At 48.9% G+C, this 19,659-nt stretch overlaps 1 protein-coding gene across 3 annotated transcripts in view; it reads right to left on the bottom strand.

Moving 5' to 3' along the window:
- The window catches only part of LOC125909570 (uncharacterized), a 39,158-nt gene that overhangs the window by 3,043 nt on the left and 16,456 nt on the right, over positions 1–19,659 (bottom strand). For all 3 annotated transcript variants that reach the window (XR_007453729.1, XR_007453730.1, XR_007453731.1), the window contains one exon: positions 5,540–5,622. The gene's annotated coding sequence lies outside the window, so the exon portion shown is untranslated. The remainder of the gene's footprint in view (positions 1–5,539; positions 5,623–19,659) is intronic.

Genomic DNA, 19,659 nt, shown 5'->3' with positions numbered 1-19,659 from the left:
TTCTCTGTGCCTCTGTGTCCAGCAACCACCCGACAACATGTGCTTTAGGAGGGACCCGGGGAGGAGAGCTGCTGCGCAGGGGCCATGTTATTGCACCATTTCCTGTTAATGTAGGAAAGTTCTCTTTAGTTCTTCTGATTTACCGGCAAATATTTTTGACCCCTGCTACAAGTCAGACCCAGGTTTTGGGCCTGGGGTCACAGTGATAAACAAGACGATGCAGCCTAATTCTCTCCGGGTGCTAAGGATTTGGGCTCTTGCTTCTTTCTCAGAGCATCTCCTGCGAGTGAGCTGTCACTGAGATGTTTGCATCCTGCCTCCATCCAGCAGGGTAGGGAGTGGACCCTTCACAGAAGCACACAGGGCATGGAGGCACCTTGTGCCAAACCAGCCTCCAGGCCGTCTTCCAGATGGGCTTTGTTGGGGCCCCCAGGGACCAGCAGCAACCTGCCTGTGATTGGTGAGAAAATGCCTCTAACAACTCTCATTTGTCATATGCTTAGTGTGTTCCTTTCCTGCCACAAACTACACGGAGATCCCTTCTGGGTTGTTTTTTTTTCTTCTACTCTGTGTTCTTAAAAACAAACGTCATTGTAAAACAGAGTATTGTATGGTTTCTTCTGAAGCAGGAAGGGCTGCAGGCGCTCACGGCTGCTCACAGCTGATTTCACATTTCTGAAAAACCCCAGTACCAGGCGTCCCTTACACAAAGTGGTGGGGTGGGGGTGGGGGGAGAGCTGATGGCCTTAGAGGGAGGGGCTTTCCATGCAGAGGTTACAAGAACCCGACATCAGACAACAGCGAAACTGGGAGTGAGGAGGATCCCGCTGAAAACACCACCGCCAACAGCGCCTGCTGGCTACATACACACCCACCACTGAAGTCTCAGTTCTGCCTTTGTTCCATTTCAGGAAGCCTGAGGAGACCCAGGTGACAGAGACAGACTAGAGAGGTGGGGGAAAGGGGCACTTACACCCCCAGGCTCTCTCTGTTAGATTCAAGTGCCAAGGACTTCAACTCTCCAACAGAGAGGCTCATTGAATTCTTGATCCACAGCTGAGTAATTTACAGCCTCAGTTTTCTCTTCTGTAAGATGATATAATCATAGGATCCATCTCAAAGGGTTGCTGTGGGTATTAAATGACATAATGCACTTAAAGTGCTGAGAACAGTAGGTACTATCAACAGAATATGGTGTAGCTCTTCCAGAATGGCTCTTAAATGCTTTCAAGTTTCTAAAGCATTCTGACCTTCCAAAATACAATTTCCTGGGAAATTTTCACCTAAGTAGTGAGGTGGACAGGGCAGAAGCCAGCCTATAGTGAAAAAGCCTTTCTCGCAAGCCAGAGCTGAGCAGGTGTGACCTCAGTAACTTGCACAAGGCTCATGGCTCAGCCAGCTTCCCACTTCTTTCTGGGTGAAGGGATTCCTTCCTGGGAACCTCCATTGCTCACTTGCTCATGACATCCACAGGCTGTAAGATTTCCCCACGGGGGTCCCCGGCCTTTGGGGCTAATCCTATCCTGGATAGAGCCTTCTTGTCCTGGAAGAACACACAAGATGGCATCAGGAAGCAAGCAGCTTCTGACCCTTCCATGAGTCCAGTCTCCCGGAGCTCTGAGGGGAACCCAGGCTCAGATCTCCTCCACACCTTCAGGGCCTGCAGAATCCTCAAGAACCCTGGTGGTCCTGGCTCAGCTGGACCCCAGCACAGAGCAGTAAGGCTCTGGCCTGTACCTAGAGCCTGCCTGGCCAGGGGGTCCTCACCCTGGGTAGCCTGGGGAGGAGAGCAAAACAGATGGAGGGAGGCCAGAGGGCAGGTGCCTCACCCAGAGAGTGTGTGAGTCAAGGCCAGTTAGGGAGGGAGGGGCAGAAGTGGAGGAGCACTAACTGGCCAGAAGAATGGGGAGGACAGACGAGAAATCCTCCTGTGCTACTGAGTTCCTCTCTGTAGTTTTGGGCTAGGCTAGTCAGCCTCTATAGAACATCCAGGGTTTGTGCACCTTCTCTTCATATCCCTGTGGAAAAAGCATGTCCTCTTGAAATCTGCTTGTGTGGGAGAGATTTTGCAACCTCCTAGTGGCTTTGTCACCTGTAGAAAACTACAGGTTAGCTAACAAACCAACTTGCTTATCAGGTGATTGGAGCCAGATTGTAGGCCTTGAGGTGGGGAAGTCCTATCTTGCATGGCTTCCTTCCTTCTTCCCTTGGCTGGGCCCCACACAGCCTCCCTACACTGGGGACACATCCGCTGACACCTAGATCCTTCTCATCTTCCTGGAGTACAGGGAACATGAAGCTTCTGCTCCAGAGACTGACTGGATGGAAAACACCTACATTCCCAGGGCCTTGAGACAGTCTGTTCGAGCCTGGCTTCTTGGAGGAAACTGAGAGGGCAGAGAGATCAGGAGTGTTTCTATGTTGCTCTGTACTCATCAAGCACACTCTCCTGCTCACAGGGCCCCTACCAAGCAAGAACTGAAGGAGAGACTATGTGACGGTGCCACCACACAGCGGGTGCCCCATGGGTGTTCTTCCTTGAGGCCCAAAGCCCAGCACAGCCTGATGTTCATCAGTATTGGTGGCACCTTAGAATGTCTGCATCTGACTTTTAATAGTGACTTACATGCTTGTGGAATGCTGTTTGATTTCTTTAAACCACTATGACCTGTTTTTTTTTTCAGACTCCCAGCCTATTTCGAGTGGTCATTGGACCTTTTTTATATTCAGAAAACGGGTCTGTCTTCTCTCATTTCCTAATGGCCTCCCCATCTCACCCAGCACATATGAACACTAAGCCTGGAGTCAGGCCATTTCTCAGGACGCAAGAATAAAGAGGAAGGTCAAAGGCCAGGTTTCTATTCCCTTCTCCTCGAAGTTGTTCAGTTGCTAGCGCCCTGGTGGCAGCCGCCCTGCCAAACCCAGGAGTCAGGCACATGCCTCCTATAGTCAGGGCCTGAGTGGAGCACGGTGCCCAGCCCCCACCCTGGGTGCTGCCTCACGTGTAGGAGCGCCATGGGGATTTTCCATCTTACAGCCCTATCGGCTCCTCCTTAAATAGATCATCACCCACCACTGACACAGGCCTGGGCTGGGCAAGCTTTCCTGCAGGTCAGCATGGGTGGTTCAGGCAGTGCCTGGGCCTGCTCAGGCCCTGGCTTCGCCCTCTGCAGCTCAGGAGGGTGGAGGAGGGGGTTCAGCACCCCAGATATCCCTCAGCCCAGTGTTCAGGCCAAGGCTGTGTTCCCCCACAGCCTCTACCTCTGCCCAGGCCTGTTTCTTCCTGGCCTCCTGCTCTCTTGCTTCTTTCGGCTTTCACTCTGGAAGGCTCCCAGCTCTTCCAAAAAAACCCCTCCAGGAAATTTGCTTGTTGCCACCAAATAATGCAAATGTGCTCCTGGGACTGCTCAGGCAGCTGCAATGTCTGTCTCTGAGAGACCCGGGAAAGGAGGACAAGACAGGCCCGTGTTCCTCAGTGCCCTCGGCGACCACACCCACGGGGCCAAGAACTCACAGCAGGGCCACGTGGGGACCAGACAAAAGCCTTGGCTTTACGTGTAAGGGAACAGAGCTCAAACCAGAGACCCCCTCAGATGTTCTGAGGTCCTTTTTGTCTGTTTAGTATATAAAAATGGGAGGCGTCTGGGTGGTTCAGTCGGTTGAGCATCCAATTTTGGCTCGGGTCACAAACTCACGATTCGTGAGGTCAGGCCCACGTTGGCTCACTGCTATCGGCTAGTCAGTACAGAACCTGCTTCGGATTCTCTGTCCCCCTCTCTCTCTGCCCCTCCCCTGCTTGTGCTCTCTGTCTCTTGAAAAATAAAGAACATTTTAAAAAATTATATATATAATAAAGTTTTATATACATTATATATTATATATATATATGGTTTGTATAAAGTTTGTGTTCATGTTTAGCCTTTATCTCTGTTTAATTTAAAAGCATTGTCCTGACCAGAGCAGAAAGTGGAGACATGTGAGCAAACACCTGTAAGTCCCACAGTCCTGGGTCGTGACTCATGCAGTGACACACAAGAGCGCCGGTCGTCTAGGGGTAAGGGCCAGGACCTGGTGAGGGCCGCGCAGTCATGGCAGCCAACCCTCCTCCTCTCGCAGCTGCTGCCTCTCGTGATCAGGTCATGATTGCTCAGGAGAGGAATGGAATCCTAGGGGCTCTGGCTCCTAATTAAGGCAAGGTAACAGGAACACTCACTGAGCATCTACTGTGTACCTCAGACTGGTGCTTGAAGTAAACGCTACCTCCACAGACTGTCTCTCGAGAGCAATCCTATGAGGTGGATGTTGTCATGCTTATTTGACAGATGGGATTCTGAAGCTCAAAATGATTAGCGATTTGCCCAAGGACACACAGGTGGTAAACGATGATTCAAAGCCAGGTCTGTTTGGAATTCAATGGCCATCAAGTCTTTCCACAGGCAGCTGTTGCCCAGAACACACAGCCTTGTCTTACAAAAGCCAGCACAGTTCATCCTATTCTCGCCCAGCTCCCGACTCCAAGTCTTGCAGCATCCTGACGCCTCCAACCGGGAGCCCAGAGCCTCCCTTGAGGCCCGTAGAAGACACAGGTATGAATTGGCTCAGCTTTCTGAAATGGCCTTTCTGGAGTGGTGGTTAACAATAATAAGGTAGGCGAAGCTGTCCCATTTTCACACTGAGCCCTCCAAATTAGGGTGTAGACCCAATGAGATATAAGGCCAAATAAGAAGCAAGTCAAAGTAAACTTGCCTTACAATTTCAAAGTGTAATTTGCTCATGTTGTATGGTAATAGGCAGCTAAATTTATTCATTGTGGTCAGTGATGTGGATCTCACCAGCCAGAAGTCAGGGAGGAGTTTGGGGCTCTGGGGCTGAGCCTGTGAACCTATCTCCTATTCAGGCAGGGCAACCCTTCTTAACCCCCAGCTTGGCAGCTCTCATGGGAGAAAAGCCACAGGCTACAGCTTGGATCAGAGCTGGGAAGGGACGAGAATTAGCAGGGCAAAAGCTCTGCCTCCCACAAAGTCTAGCAAGTCATAACATAGGCCTCATTCTGCGCAGCCCCCCAAGCAAGGGCCTTAAGGGAAGCCCCACAGTACAGGCGCTCACCTCCCCAGGGCTGCAGTTCAGGATTTAGGAAACAATGGGCTGCAGGTGAGTAAGAATCTTGAGGCCCTAAAATTTATGCAAACAAGGCCCATCTGCTCCCAGGTAAGCACGATGTGCCTCTACTATGTCAGTCTCTGACTCTGGAGAGGGGTGGCCAGTTGAGGGCAGCATCCTTGACCTGCCTGAGGTCCTCCTTGGCCCTCTCCACCCCTCTGACTCTCCTGCCAACCAGGATACTCACCCCTGCCTGTGGCATGTGTAACCTAACAGCTGTGGGGTGAGCAGAGAAGTAAAGCTTTGATGCCACCAGGTTCTTAGCAGCTGTGAGCTCTCTCTCCTGCTTGGTGGTTTCAAGCCTTTCTTGTGGGATATTCATCTTTGTCCACTGACAACATCACTATCAGCTGAGTGCTGGCGGTGGGGAAGGACTTACCTGAAGGTAAAATGCATTCATCTTTGAGGTCCCAGACTGAGGCCACCACAAATCCTCACGTTCGCTTTGTTCAGGCTGTTTTTCTGGTGGAAAAAAACATTATTGAGAATATGGAGGAGGGGGCTTTCATTTATGTGTCAGAGCACAGATAGAGCAGGTGGGAATGCCAGCAAGAAGCCCCCCTTCTGAGATCTTGTGGTGGAATGAGGGGGGAGGCGGGTACTGATATGGACCAAAGGAAAAGTCTTGGGGTCTCTGGAGCTGCCATGCCCCATAGTGAGCCACCAATTCCCAGCCTCCCTGGTGGCTTCTGTGCCATGTAGGCCCAATTTCCAGGGCTCTGGACCCACCAGCTACCTGCATCAGTATTGCCTGGGTACTTGTTAAAACTGCGCATTCACGGGTCCCACCCTAGACATTCTGATCTCAAAGGAGGGGAAGAAGCTCAGGGAATCTTCATGCTAACAGTCCCCTCTGCCCCCAGGTGAATTTTGCACCCTCAAGTTTGAGAACTATTGCCCCTCCTACTCAGGCCAGACCCAGACCAGGGGCACCTCTATACAAAGCCTGTTTCCTCTTCCCTAGCCAGCTCCTCCCTCCCTGAATTTCTGTGTTCATGGCCAGACATTCAGTAAGAGCGGCATCTCTCAGTATCCTGGTGCTTTCTACAGACAAACGAGTGGCCAGGCCTGAGGAGAAGGAGCCCCTCCCTAGAGTCCTGTCCCCTTCCTGTCACCCTGCCTGGACCTTGCCCTATGGAATTCTGGCCAGGCTGACGGCCTGGGAAAACCCCGTGAGAGCCTCAGAGGTGGCAGGAGGAGGGGGGGACCATGGAGGTCTGGGAATGCATCCTTTTCTTGGGTGCTCTCTGACCCTCCGGGTGGAGGCCTTGGGCCTCTCCTCTCAGGGTGCCCACTGCACCCCATTCCAGCACACTCCTGTGACCCTGCTCTGCACCTCTGTGCCGGGTAGGCCTCCCCCTCGTGGGCCTGCAAATTTGAATTCATCTTTCAAAACCAACCTCGACTCCCTCACCTTTTCTATGAATCCTTCCTGCCACCCTGACAGAGACCTGATGTCTCCCTCTCCCATGGTGCCTGCGAGGTGGCACGTCTTTCATGTCTGTGGTCACGTCCCTCATGTCTGTGAGCCCTCTTGTCAGCAGAGGCTCCCTGAGGGCCTCTCCTCTGTGAGCAGCTGCAGCTTGGAGTAGGTGTGCAGGGAAGCGGGTTCTTCTGGATTTGGTCTGGAGGTAGTTCAGGGTTTGTTTTACATCTGCCAACGATTTGGGTAGGTTTCTTATGATCTTATTTCAGAAGTGAAGCAGGGCCATGGGGCACCTGGGTGGCTCAGTTGATTAAGTATCCGACTTCTGCTCTTGTCATGATCTCTCCGTTAGCGAGTTTAAGCCCCACGCTGGGTTCTGGGCTGACAGCTCGGAGCATGGATCCTGCTTTGGAATCTGGGTCTCCCTTTCTCTCTGCCCCTCTTCCGGTCTCTCTCTCTCTCTCTCTCTCTCTTTCAAATATAAATAAACATTAAAAAAAAAAAAAAGTGAAGCAGGACCAGCTCATTTACATCTTCAACACTCACACAGGCCAATTGCTCTCCACTGTGGCATGTTATTTGCTCCCGGGGCTTATTTGCAATTTGCAATTATTTTGTTTGTTGTTTTCTTGCCTTTCGTCTACCCACTAGAATGTGAGTGGTGATGTGGTGCAACCGCTTCCCTGCTGAGTTCAGAAACAATGCTGAGTGAGACCCAGGAGGTGGTCAGTTAATGTTTGCTGAAGGAGTGAATAGGGCTTTGAGATTAGTTTTCGTAAATCTAAACATTCTTGTGCATTATGTAATGATAGGTATGAAATTAAATCATTGGTCTTGCTCCAATGTACTTGACTCCCGGCCTTGGCTTCCACAGGCTCACTCCTCATCCTGATTCTGTGTGACCCGAGCCACTTGCGATGACGTCTGATTGGTTCAGAGGTGACTCTGCCACAGTGGCAAAAGCTAGAACGCAGGCAGGGAAGATGTGGAAGCAACCAGTCTGGGGAGGAGGAGAAGGATCTGGGTTTTCTCAGCCAGAGGCCTCAGGCTACTCTGCAAACCTGCTGGTCACCTCCTGGGCCGAGAGTTTACCAACCCACCACACCAGGTCGGATGTGCAGACCTGAAAGCATCACCCCATCCTCTGGGGAAGGACTCCCAAGGCCGGCAGATACCCAGTGTACAGGGCTCGCCTCTGATGAACAGCCTCCTCTGACTCTGGCCTGATGGGCACCAGATACCAGCCAGCACCAGACCTTTGTGTGATTTGGAAAAAGGTGACCCATCATTCAGATGGACACAACCCAGCACCATCTGGGTTAGTCCCCACTCATGCCTCAGCCCACACCTGCATAGTTGTACACAGCAGCCTTGACCCCAGGAAAGTCCCCAAGATTTGTAGGAAAAGGAAAGGCAGACACAGTACATTCTCCACCAGGCCCCTTCTCTGGGCCTTCCCCAAGCATTCCATCCCATTTTGGTTCTACAATATCCCAGCTGGGTGAGGCTTGGACCCCTTCAATAGGACCCTGAACCCTGGGGGTGCCACACTGGCCCCACATCCAAGGATTCAAAGTCAGGTTCCTAGCTGGAGCCAGCACTGGCTGGGCTGTCCCACCTGGCTCCCCTTCAAGGCCTGACTTGGGCTCCTGCCCACACCTCTCCACCCTCTGTCCCCGCACCTCCCTTTAGTGTTTACCACACAGAAGGAGGCGAGGCGAGTGAGCTGGGAAACTCCCGGCCACTGCTGCCGCCAGCTGAATATAATTAGCTCCACTGCTCCCACAGAGGCGACACTGTGTGCTTGCCAAGCCCCTGCCTTCCACAGCTTGTTGGCAGCTACCCAGGGCAGTCGAGCCTCCCAGCCTGCCTCCACTGGGGGAAAGACAAGAGCTGAGAACAGAAGAGGGGAACAGAGCCAAGATGGCAGGGGTGGGGGGAGCTTGAGCTTAGGGCTGAGTCCTGGAGCCCAAGGGAACCCTCGGAGTGGCTGTCTCCCCAGAGTCACCTCCTTGTTCCTTGGCCCGAAGCCCCTTGCTCGCAGCCATCCTGGGCACTGTGCAGGGGTGTGGCAGGAGATGCATCTCTGGGCATCTCTGGCCAGCAGCTGCCCTTGTTGGCCGGGGCTTTCCACAACAGAAACCTCCTGGGCTGCTGGGGGCTGGCCATAGGGGCCTCAGCTGTCCCACATGATGTGTTTCAAGTGGTTTTGCTTTTGAGGAACCTGCTGCCCAGGACTTGAAGGGCCTCCCCTGCCCCATGCATGTCCCAAGGATTCCACTGGCCATAGCCCCATTCTTTACAACCCTCCTGGCTTCTACCTACTTGCTGCTGGCCCTGGGTTCCTGTGGCCAAGGAGAGCTGAGCACGCACTTGAAATGCATCAGCCCTCACCCTAGAGTGATCCCAGGCTCTGCTGGAACTTTAGAAGGCAGACAGAGCCAGGGGATGCTCCATAAATATGTGCTGAATGAAGGAAATGGCCAGAGCTGCCAAAGTTTCTTTGATGCTATGGCCTAGCCCTGTCCTCTCCACCAGGAACAGGCATGGATCACTCAGAAGTTTCATTTGAAAATTTGAAAATGGCCATTTGATTCCAGAGACAGCCTTCTTACAACCAAGGCTGCTTCGAGCAAGGGACTTGACCCCTGTGTGAGGAGCAGCCTGCGGCTCACAGACGTCATAAGTCATCCATGCGACACTAGAAGAGGCTGCTGACTACTTGATCTGTATTCTTACTGATAAATATCCCATCTACCCAGCACTGGCCTTGCAGACAAGAATCAGAAACTTCCGGTCTGTGGCCTTTTGGCCTCCTTACCAGCATGCCTTTCTGTGTACCTGAATGGAAGGGGCAGTCACTTTCTTTATGGTTTGTCTTCTCCCTTATGTCTAGTTCATTCTGAACTTTGACATTCGAAGCAGGACTGTAAAGAGCAAAAGATAGATGATCTAGGATCTTCTGTTCTTATGCTGTCTCAGCCCCTGAGGATTCAGCACAGACAGATGATGGTCTCAGGTGGTTGACAAGTTATCCACCAGGTATCCTGGAAATATGCTAAGGGATATAAAAGCGTGTCTGGATTAATGTTCTGCCCAGGGTCTGCCTGCTTGGGAGAAGACTCAGGGACTGTAACGAAGGATACAATGCCTCCCATCAGCCACTCAAGTAGAGGACAGAACCTCACCTCGGAAACAGGGCCAGAATCAGAGGAAGTGTGGTACTGTGGCCTTGGCGTCCTCCGTTCTGGGCACAAGGGAGACATCGAGCCTCAGACACAGGTCTTGACTCAAGAATGATCTCAATATCACCCCCACTCTTGGGAGGCAGGTAGTGTAATTCTAATGCTGACAGAAAAGGTTTCCTCCCCACTGCTTGGCTTCCCTGGAGCTGCCAAAGGGACCAGCGTATCTCCAACTTCTCTCTCTCCTGGGCCCCCAACCCAGGCACCCACCAGATCCTGCCAGTTCTCTTTACTGGCCCTCAGGCTTCCTTCCCTTTCTTTCCAGACCCTCCCAAAGAAGATGTCACCTTGAGCCCCCGAATGGTGACACTGACACTACTCGCTTCCCTACCGTCCTCTTACCCCTCAGTGAGATAAATCTCCTTAAAGCCTGAGTCACATCACTCTCCTGTCCTAAACCCCAATGGGCACTGTACCGCCTCTTGAGGGAAATCCTCTCCTCAGCCTTGGGTCAAAGGCTTTCCCACATAGTCCAAACTGTCTTTCAAGCTCATCACCGGCACCTCTTCTCATTGGTTTATTTTTCCTTCAAATACACCATTTGTCCATCCACTCACTCATTCATTTATATTTACCATGAATGGAGACTGATAGGGATGAAAATCAGCTTTCATTTTTTTTAATTAACTAATTAATTTTGAGAGAGAGAGAGCACGCATGCAGTGGGAGAGGGGCAGAGAGAGGAGAGAGAGAATCCCAAGCAGGCTGTGAGCTGTCAGCACAGAGCTTGATGTGGGGCTCTCATTCACCAACCAGGAGATCATGACCTGAGCCGAAATCAAGAATCAGATGCTCAACTGACTGAGCCACCCAGGCACCCTTCATTTTTCAGTTTGTAAAGAGACAGGGACAGGGAGCAAGGACGTGGCCCATGTGTCCATTGACAGATGCTGATATATGGCCTGGCCATTGTCTTTTACATTTTTTAAAGTATTTTTGACTAACAAATTGATTTTATTATATCGGTGCTCTTTTAAAATAATGTATCTTTAATGTTTATTTATTTATTTTGAGAAAGAGACAGAGTGCAAGCAGGGGACGGGCAGAGAGAAGGAGAGGCAGAGTCCCAAGCAGGTTCCACACCATCAGAACAGAGCCAGATGTGGGGCTCAAACTCATGAACTGTAAGATCATGACCTGAGCCGAGATCAAGAGTCTTAACCGACTGCCCCACCCAGGCGCCCCTAAAATAATGTATTTAAAAACTATTTTCAAAAATAAGGTTGTTTTCTCTGTGCAGCGAGGTGGTTTTATTAAAGCACGGGGACATGACCCATAGGCAGAAAGAGCTGCTTCAAAAATAAGATTATTTTATTTTATACTTAAAATTTTTTTAATGTTTACTTATTTTTGAGAGAAAGAGAGAGAGAGCGCAAGCAAGGGAGGGGCAGAGAGAGAGGGAGACACAGAATCTGAAGCAGACTCCAGGCTCTGAGCTGTCAGTACGGAGCCCGACGCAGGGCTCAAACTCAAGAGCTGTGAGATCATGACCTGAGCCAAAGTTGGACACTCAACTGACTGAGCCACCCAGGAGCCCCGACCATAATATTTTTAAATGAGATTTACCCTCTGTATAAGGGCTAGGAAGCTCAGAGAAATTCTGTAAACAGAGGGTGTCCTTAATTCTGCAATTTTTGTACTGCAATTTGTAAATCTTTCTTGGGCTCTGAGTTTCTAAAGGAACACTTGGCAGCTGGGAGGGCTGTCATGAGTGCTTGCTGAGAGTAACTTTTCTTAGCTGTGTGGCCTTGGGCAGGGGCTTCCCCTTCTGAGCTGCAGTCTTTCCTCAGCTGTAAGGCAAGAAGATTCCACCCAGCTGGCACATGTGGTGAGGGTTTCATGACAATGGATACAGCAGACCCAGGACAGGGCTGCCTCTGAGAGATGCTGGATGAGTAGCTCTTTTTGTTACTCCCAGGTGCCGGCCTCACCAGGACACTCACTGCTGCTTCCCCCTTCTCCTCACGGAATGGGCCTGCTCCATTGCACTGGGCCTCAGTAGGAAACACGGAAAGCTTTGGGTCTCACAGGGGAGGCTGTAATAAGTAAGTCACAATTCGCATATAGGGTTTACCACATGCACTGCACTGTTCTAAGCACTGTACGTGGATACTAAATTTAATTCTCCTACCAGCCTATCGGAGAGGTACAATTATTCCTGTTACAGATCAGGATGCCTAAGGGCACCCAGGCAGTCAGTAGCAGGCTGGTGCCTGGGTTTGCAAGCCGTCACAGAGACGGTCCCTTTGTCTCACCCGATCCTCTCCTCATCCTTTGCCACCCTGCACTGTGTCCAGAGCAAGCTGACCCAAGTGACTGATCGTGCCCTGACAGGTGCACCTGGCCTCCGGCTGCCTTTCGGTGTTGGCCAATGGGGAGCCCATGAGACACTAAAGGAAGGGAAAAGATGGAAGTCAGGAAGACCCTCCCTGTAGGGTCACCCAGGCTGGCTGTGACCTGGGAAGGAAGGTCACAGCCTCTGTCAGGCAGCCTCTTGCAATGATTCTCTCCTTCCTAATTCCAGTAAGTAGTATGAGTAACTTTTGCTTTTGACCCCAGGCTGCTGCACTGTCCACATGCTCTCTTTCCCCCTTTTACATCTTTATAAATAGTTCTTGTGAAGGGGTGCCTGAGTGGCTCAGTTGGTTAAGCGTCAGACTTTGGCTCAGGTCAAGATCTCATGGTTTGTGAGTTCGAGCCCCGTGTCGGGCTCTGGGCTGACAGCTCAGAGCCTGGAGCCTGCTTCAGATTCTGTGTCTCCCTCTGTCTGCCCCTCCGCTGCTTGCACTCTGTCTCTCACATTGTCTCAAAAAAAATAAATAAATAAACATTAAAAAAAAAAGTTTCTGTGTAAGTGAGCCAGCCACAGCCCTGTTCTGCTGATGGCTACCCATCGGCAAGGCTTAGCTTGTTTTGGGGTCTTATCAGTCTGCTGCTTCATTTATTTTTCATTTTTCTTAATTATTTTTTGAAAAGATTTAAATGGGCACAAAGGGATGTATAGTAAAATTCTCCTTTCCTCTCTCTCTCGAACACCCTGCTCTCCCCACGGGCAACTGATGAAATGTTTGGGAGTATTTTTATTGTGGTTAAATATATATAAGATTTGCCATTTTGATAATTTTTAAGTGTACAGTCTGTGACATGAAGTACATTCACACTGTTGTACAGCCACCTGCACCATCCTTCTCAGCACTTTTCCATCTACCCCAACTGAAACTCTGTACCCATTAAACATGAACTCCTTGAAGTTGTTTCTCAGTGAGTTTCTCCAGAGACATTTTACACATATTCAAGCAAATACACATAAATAAAAACATGAATGGTAGCTTCTTTTATACACAGTTGGCATCTTGCTTTTTTCATTTAGTGATACACATTGGATGTCATGTCACATCAATAAATAATGCAATTCTCATCCTTCTGTTCAGCCTGCCCTTGTATGGATAGTCCCTATATGATTCGGTCTTCCCACCCTGATGGAAACTGAAGGTGTGTTCAATCTTTGCACAGATAGCTGCAGTTTGTTTCTAAGCTCCTGTTTCCTTTCCTGGCTCATTACCCTGCATCTCCCACTCTGCATCCCTACAAGGGAAACCAACCACTGCTGTGACTTCAGAGCCTTCCAGTCCTCCAGGTTCCTGACTTGCTGTTCCCTCTCGGGGAACTAACTGTTCCTTCACCTCTGGCTCTGCAGTGAGCCCAGCCCACGTCTCCTGGGCCCAGCACCCTCCCTGGTGGCCTATGTTCCAGATGTGACAAACCACAATGACACAAGGTAATGGAAGAGGGCATCGGTGGCCCCCGTAGCATCCATGGGTGGGGTTGCCTTCCTCACACTGGCTCGTGGGGAGCACTGCACTTGCAGGGGCAGGGAGCCTGGCTGGCATCTGCTGAGGTGAGGAGCTCAGCACGAGGTTTCCAAACTTGATTAAATCCCAGCTGAATTTGCTGGCACCTACTCTAGGGGGTGTGGCTGCTGATAGCCTGTTTATCTTTCCACCCACACCCAGCACTGCTTTTCCTCCCTAACACCGCCATTGCCATTTCCAACTTCTAGTTAAAAAAGGAATTGTAGAAAAAGGAGAAACAAGATGGTAGAGAACACACCCTCCCCCGGGGGGGGGGGGGATATATATATATATATATATATATATATATATATATATGTGTATATATATGACATATATATGTCATATATATACATGACTCAAGATCTATGCTAGATAGGGCAGGGTCAATTATAAAAAATGCTTTTCACATTATACTACAACTAATAGCACATGTTTTAGAAATATGCACATGATGCCTTTGTAGCCCTCACCCTGCTGTGAGGTAAGTACGTACTGGGTTTTTTCATTACTGATGAAGAAAGAAACTCAGGGAAGTCAAGGGACCAGCCAGTCAATGCCAGAGGTGGGGCTGGACCCTCTTCCTGACCTCGAATCTCCACTACTGTGGACATTTCCCAGAGTTCAGCCTGCAGTCCCTAGGTAAGCTTGCTGGTAGATAGTGTTGCTCAGATGCTACCGAGGAAAAGATTAATTAACATGAAAGAACTGGAGACAGTAAGCCGCTGGGGGTAATGGGCACAGATGTGAGGTAACAGGGTCAGCAAAACTAGATCAGATTACAGGCTGAGCCCCTCGAGAATGTTGGAGGGAACAACTAGAAATGGCTGGAAGGCTGGAGACCGGCTAAAGGTATGTATGCATGGTCCTGAGAGCTGGCCCTGCCCAGGAAAGAGAAAGACTTCCCAGAAGGGACCTTGTCCTCACGAACAGAAGGCTTAAAGGTAGAGGTTTTTTAGCTAGAGGCAAAGTAAAAATGGAACCAGGAGTACAGTAGGGATGGGATTCACGAGGAATGAATTCAGTTGTATTCACCTCCTCTCCGGCTCCTCCCTCCAACATCCCTTCCTGAGGACCTGAAGTCTGAGGTCATCTCATGCTATCCAGCCCCCTAGCCTGCAGGAACAGCAAAAGTAGGAATGGAGACTAGGGGAGACAAACTTGGGTGAGGAGGCCTCATCTGCCGACAGTGCTCTCTGGAGAAAACCTTCTTTCACCCTGGCTTCTCAAGGTCAGCTGAGGAATGCCTTCAGAAGAAAGCAGAAGCTGAGGAGGGTATTTGGGGACCCCTCTCACTGATGCCCCACCTTCCTGGCCTCTTGGAGAGCACCAAGAACAAGGACAAGCTGGCTTGGTAAAACCAGCAGGTGCTTCAATGCCATACATCCTGAGTGCCCAGATGTGCAAGGCCCATGGGCTAGATGCCACAGAGGATAGCAAGATGGGCCAGCCCCCACCCACAAAGGGGGCACAGGCAACCACTCAACCCACAGCAGCCTCAGATGGCATCAGAGAGGGCCTAAGAGAGAACAGACCCCCAGCAATGAGGGGTGTGGCTGAGACTTGCTGGGAGAGGCTGGGGAAGTTCACAGGGTTTCACACCTGGCTGCTTTCTCCTGGGGTTCCTGACAAGTTTTGGCCTCTCCCTCCCCAGGAACCACACACACACACACACACACACACACACACACTTCTGACCATTCTGTGTGTGCTGCCTCAGGGAAAGGATGTGAGACAGAAACAGAAGAAAAAGTATGGAAAGAAAGTCTTCCTGACCTCTGAGTTCCAGAATTATAAGTCCACAGAGGAATGGAAAACACAGGAATAGATGTGGGAGCTCCTTGACAAGGAATAGCAAGGCTTGCCAGTCTGGGCTTGGGAAGAGGGCAGAGGTGAGGGGTGTCCTGAGATATACGTGGATGTTGTTGAGGTCCTGAGAAAGAAACCCTGCCTGGGTTTCCTAGGCGGAACCCAGAGGAAGTGGCAAAGGTCCAGGTTAGGAATGGCTGTGGCGTGTCAGGCAGATGGGTCTCTGCCTCGCTGTGGGTGGCAGAAAGAGTCCTGTGTAACTGGTAGTGTAGGGGTATGGAGGAGAGAGCAGACATAGAGGGATCCTGTGGACAAGAAGTGACAGCCCAAAGTGACCAGCCAGGGAATCCCAGTAGATGCCAGCTGGCCAGCTAGCCTGGAGAATTGAAGGTGCTCCATCTGTCCTCTCGTGTACTGAACTCAGGACCATCCCAGGAACTTTGAGGGGATGAGAGGACCAGCTGATCTTTGAACTGATGACAAGACGTGTCTGCCCCCTCAGGGGGATGGGAGATGAAATGTAGAAATGAGAAAATCGATCATTGCACACCCAAATATGTATATTGAAATTCTAACCTGCTGTAAGACAGAATCTATAAGGGTAGCATGTATATTTTTTTTACAAAGCCTACTAACAAAAGACAAACAATGAACTGGGGGGAAATTATTATACCATATATAACAAAAATACTAATTTCCTTCATATATGAAGAATGCTTCTAAATCAGTAAGATAAAAACTGGCAACAAATGGGATAATTCATAAAGGATATAAGTAGTTCACAGAAAAAGAAATATAAATGACTTCTTGCCACTTGAAATATATCCCTCAGGGTGCCTGGGTGGCTTGGTCAGTTGAGTGTCTGACACTGGATTTCGGCTCAGGTCATGATCTCACGGTTTGTGAGACAGAGCCCCACATCAGGCTCTGCACTGACAGGGTGGAGCCTGCTTGGGATTCTCTCTCTTCCTCTCTCTCGGCCTCTCCCCAGCTAGTGCTCACACACACTCTCTCTCTCTCTCTCTCTCTCAAAATAAATAAATAAACTTTAAAAAAAAAAGGAAATACATCCCTCAACCATAATGAGAGAAATGCAAATTAAGATTATAATGAGATACCATTTTCACCTATCAGCTGGGAGGAGGTTTATAAGTATAACAGAGCTGGATGCTGGTGAGAGAGGACAGGGAGATAGCCTCTCTCATGACTGTTGATGGGAGGGTAAATTGGCACAGCCCCTTCGGAGAGCAAATTGGCAATATCTATTGGAATTAAAGTACACCATTTTCTTTGACCCTGAAATTCCAGTTTAAAGAATTTACCCTGCAGGTATAACCTCACAGGTCCACAAGGATGTTCACAGTAGCATTATTTCTAGTGGCAAAAAAAAAAAAGGAAAAACCCAATATCTATTAAAATGGGACTAGATAAACAATAACACATCAGTGGAATACCATGTGGCCATTCAAAATGACAGATTTGTGTAGGCTGATGTGGAAAGATCTTCGAAATACACTGGTAATTAAAAATAAAAGCAAGGTGCAGAACACTGTGTAGAGTTTTCTGCCAGTTGCCTTATAAAAAAAGAATGTATAGGGGCCCCCGGGTGGCTCAGTCTGTTGTGCGTCCTACTTCGGCTCAGGGCATGATCTCGCAGTTCGAGAGTTTGAGCCTCTCGTCGGGCTCTGTGCTGACAGCTCAGAGCCTGGAGCCTGCTTCAGATTCTCTGTCTCCCTCTCTCTGCCCCTTGCCTGCTCACACTTTCTCCCTCTCTCTCAAAAATAAATAAACAATGGGGCACCTGGGTGGCTCAGTCGATTAAGCGTCTGACTTCTGCTCAGGTCATGATCTCGCAGTTCTCGAGTTTGAGCCCCGGGTCAGGTTTTGTGCTGACAGCTCAGAGCCTGGAGCCTGCTTTGGATTCTGTGTCTCCCTCTCTCTGCTCCTCCCCCGTTCATGTGCTTGCTCTCTCTCTCTATCTCTCAGAAATAAAGAAACTTAAAGAAACATTTTTTTATAATAAACATTAAAAAAAAGAATCTATATGCAAATATATGCCTGTTTATGCATGGTTATTTCTGAAGAGGCACAGAGGTTAAACAAATACCCATATATTTTCACAGGATAATTGTGTACTGTTTGAATGGTTCGTGTCTGTGGACGTTTCATTTGTATAATGACACTATGAGTTAAAGTGGGGAGCGGGAGTGGAGGAGCAAGGGGAGGAAGGCACAGAAGAGCTTCTGCCGGCCTGAGGCTGAGGGAGGCACGTTTGTGCTAGGGAATGAGCGCTTTCTAGGTGGACAGCCTCAGACTTCAGGAACAGGGGCTGAGTCACAGTCACCCTGGAAACTGTGACAAAAGTCCACAACCTCCCAAAGGCAGGCATTGCTGACGTGTTCTAGAATAGTTTATCCTGGAGGAAGGAGCACCGGAGGGGCTCTAGATGGGGCTGGGAAGGACTAATAAGGAAGTGCCTGTAAGGAGAGATGGAAAATGAGTCCTCTTGTCCCCAGCTGTGCTGTTGTCAGTCTGTCAAGGAGCTTCCATTTCTCAGCAAAATCTACCTAAGCTCAAAGGTGAGGTCAGCAAAGAGTTTTAAAAGAGTCATTTTAGATATTATTTGGAAGGATGCAAATGCTTATACAAGATAAAAGAAGATGAAAGAAGAAATTCAAAGTCTAGTAACAGATGAGCAGTGAGAAAACTAGAAACATAAGTTCAAAGTCAATTCAAATTATTCAAACACGGAGATCCCATTTTCCATTCATCAGATCAGTAAAAATTTGCTAATTTTATATTTGCTACTATTCAGTATTGGTGAGAGTGTGGGAAAACAGGTGCTCTTAAGTACCACTGGGAAGAGTGAAAAACACTCTTTTTTTTTTTTTTTTTTTTTTTTTTTTTGAGGACAACTAGGCAGTAACAACATGTTTAATGTGGGTTTGCTCTGATCCAGAAATGTCACTTATGGGAATCTATCCCTGATGCAGGCTGGTAAACACGCATATGTCTTTTCTCTGTCACCTGAGAACCTGAAAAATGACAGCATAGTAGCAATAAGCACACTGAGCACCCAGATCTTGGTTTCTAGAACCATTCTCCAATAACAGGGCCCCTTGGAGAACAGACTGACTCTAGGACTGAGAAAGATGAGCCTGGAGCACCTTGGAGTGCTGGAAAGTAAAGAGATAATTACAAATACATTGATAGGGTATGTCCAAGGGGCACAGGAGCCAAATGAAAGAGATCCCGATGGCCTAAGCTGGAAGATTTGGGCAATACAATCAATTGGAGTAGAACCCAAAATATAAAATGAGTCCATATTGATACAAATAAATTAATAAATGGAGAAAAAGAGACATATCTTTGCAGAACATTTTTTAAAATTTTTTTAAATATTTGAGGCTGACAATAGCACTTTTTTTAAAAATTCAAATCCAAGTTAGTTAACAAATAGTGTAATAATGATTTCAGGAATAGAACCCAGTGATACATCACTTATGTATAACTCATCCCAACAAGTGCCCTCCTTAATGCTCATCACCCATTAGCCCATTCTCCCACCCAACACCCTTTCAGCCACCCTCAGTTTGTTCTCCGTATGTAAGAGTCTTACAGTTTGCCTCCCTCTCTCATCTCATTTTTCTTTCCCTTCCCCTATGTTCATCTGTTTTGTTTCTTAAACTTGTGCAGAACAATTTAAACACAGAAATGTATGCAGAGTCCAGAAATGCTCAAGACAATATCGTGGCATTTTCAGAAAAAAAAATGTATATATAGTTGTGTTACTTGTCTATAAACATTTTGCTTATAAAAGCTTCAAAAGGGGCGCCTGGGTGGCGCAGTCGGTTAAGCGTCCGACTTCAGCCAGGTCACGATCTCGCGGTCCGTGAGTTCGAGCCCCGCGTCAGGCTCTGGGCTGATGGCTCGGAGCCTGGAGCCTGTTTCCGATTCTGTGTCTCCCTCTCTCTCTGCCCCTCCCCCGTTCGTGCTCTGTCTCTCTCTGTCCCAAAAATAAATAAAAAACGTTGAAAAAAAAAAATTAAAAAAAAAAAAAGCTTCAAAAATCTCAAGCTTCAAGACATATGCAATACAATTTGCAAACGTATACATACATATTATGTGTATGTATACATGTACATGTATATTTACGTTTGCAAATTTA

Source organism: Panthera uncia (genome assembly GCF_023721935.1).
Source record: "Panthera uncia isolate 11264 chromosome B3 unlocalized genomic scaffold, Puncia_PCG_1.0 HiC_scaffold_1, whole genome shotgun sequence".
NCBI lineage: Eukaryota > Metazoa > Chordata > Mammalia > Carnivora > Felidae > Panthera > Panthera uncia.
This window is presented reverse-complemented; position numbering and strand designations above follow the sequence as displayed.